Genomic DNA, 2,250 nt, shown 5'->3' with positions numbered 1-2,250 from the left:
ACATATTCACTTTAATGAATGTATTTCGAAGCATATGAAATTAATGTTTATTGTATATAAATGAGTCGAGGATATTACGTGCACATTACAATCTAGCTTTATGGGTCGAGAAGCCAAAATTATGCTTCTCGACAAGCTCGACCCACTCGACCCACCAAAATTGGGTCGAATTTTGGGTCGAGTCATAACCCTCGACCACACGACAACGTGAATTGGTTTCATGTTTCATGGTTTAAAATAGATACCTACACGACCCATCCTCGACCCAATGAATTGAACCAATTTTCATTGTTTAAAATAGATTGAGTATATGGATCACATACATTAACTAAAAATCAATATAATGTAACTAAAAATCAATATAATGTATCACATAAATGTTTTAATCAAACGACCATAATTTATCTCAAATACAACAACAACCATAATGCCTAAATTCTTCAATCTTCTCATCGTTAAGTTGCTAGGCATTTTCTCTAAACATGGTATAAGCTGCTGCTGCTAAATAGTATATTCCACATTCACCGCTGTAATGAAAAAACAAACATTAAATATACATTGATATACATTAAACAATAATGAAATAATAATTTTTAAAATAAAAAATTTTAACATGGCTTTTTGAGTAGGAAAATTTTCTGGCCAAACTATACTCCATCTTTATGAAGCATCAACACCCAATATATGTGGAAGCATAAGAGACAAAGAGTTAATAAGTTTAAGCAATGTTTTGCCCGACCTATTTACGCTGTGGTCTGAATCCATGATTGTGATATTCTTATGGTTAGGCAAAACCTTTAACAAAACCCAATGCCTGGGAAGATGAAAGGGTATCAAAATTATTTTGGCTTTGTTCCATGGAATAGCCGGCCACTCACCAATTTCTGCTCTCACATAGGGCATCAAATATTCTATATTATTCTCTTCGCCCTCATTGAAAGCACTCGAAACCAGCTGATGAAAATCGACATCCATCAATGACACCTCAGGTGACATTAAATGTGAGTACATCCTTTGTAATTGAAGCAACCCTCGACAACATTCTTGAATATGCTGAAAGTAATAAAGTGAAATATGTTAATTACTAACTCAACGCAAAAAACAAAAAACAAAAAAAGAAAAAACTTACGGTCTCGGTCAGCCAAGAAGCAGGTGTCCCCAATACACGAAACCACAAGCTATCGTAGGACAAACAAAACCAATATAACCTCGTATTTTCAATACAAGAATTAATCTCAGCATTTACTCGTGGCCACGATCTATTGGCGAACATTCTAGGTCTTTTCTCAAAATTCAAAGACATCATATCATTCATAACATGATGAAGCAGTTCCTCGTCTGTCATAGGCTCTTCCTCCACTATGAACAATCTTAACTTATGGCCCGAAGTTCTTTCAAAAGCTCGAGTCAAAGACGGATCTCTCACAAGTCGAATATTTGGATCCACCTCATTTGCTCTCTAAATGGAATATCTTCAAATCTATGCCTTGGTGTCTCGCCTTGATCTGAGATAATAATACATACAATTTGTCATTTTTCATACTAAAAATTAAAAATCATATAAATATTGATAAAACTTACCAACATTGACATTCATTGAAGATAATCTTCCAATTATATCCTTCAAACTCGAGATATCGTCATGCATATTTTTCAATTGATTTATGATATCGGCTTGGTCCTTTAGTATCGTCCCAACTTTATCCTCCAAACTTGTGAAATAAAGTTCATACATATCTACAACATATGTATGATCTATATGCATAGATGTATGTCTCATGTGAGTCAATGGAGGAGACGGTTGATTCATGTGTGAAGGACTACGAGATGGCCGAGAAGATTTTCTGACTTTATCTCGAGATGATCTGGAGTATGTATATGTGAATGGATGGAGAAACGGTTGATCCTCAGTCTCAGTCTGTACACCCACTTCAACCTCTTGGTTGCCCAGTGGATCTTGAGCGCAAACTACTTTGATACTTTGGCAAATTAACTCCGTAATGCGATTGATTATCACATTATTAGAATCAACAAAATTGCAAGTCATATAATGTACAGACAACAGCTCCTCCGTGGTGGGAATGAGCATCCCCAAAATATCCTACATTAATCATTAACAATAAACATGAAATTAGTTAACAGTTAACAAAAAATATATTAGATAATACGAAAAATAAATAAAATAATTTTTTTGTATTTACCTTGGTATATACATTTTTAAATGCTTTGTTCACGTCATCAATGGAAGGG

At 34.4% G+C, this 2,250-nt stretch overlaps 1 long non-coding RNA gene across 2 annotated transcripts; it reads right to left on the bottom strand.

Annotated features, from left to right (window-relative positions):
• Positions 1-269: 269 nt before the first annotated feature.
• LOC140976721 (uncharacterized) lies at positions 270-2,250 on the bottom strand. 2 transcript variants are annotated; one of them, XR_012175307.1, is made up of 3 exons: positions 2,202-2,250; positions 1,130-2,101; positions 270-1,053 (listed from the first exon to the last, which is right to left on the bottom strand). It is a non-coding gene; the product is annotated as an uncharacterized lncRNA (long non-coding RNA). The 2 variants fall into 2 exon arrangements; XR_012175306.1 differs by having other exon boundaries at positions 270-2,101.

This window comes from Primulina huaijiensis, chromosome 5 (genome assembly GCF_012295235.1).
Source record: "Primulina huaijiensis isolate GDHJ02 chromosome 5, ASM1229523v2, whole genome shotgun sequence".
Classification (NCBI taxonomy): Eukaryota; Viridiplantae; Streptophyta; class Magnoliopsida; order Lamiales; family Gesneriaceae; genus Primulina; species Primulina huaijiensis.
Note: the sequence above shows the minus strand (reverse complement) of the source record. Positions and strands in the feature narration are given on the sequence as shown.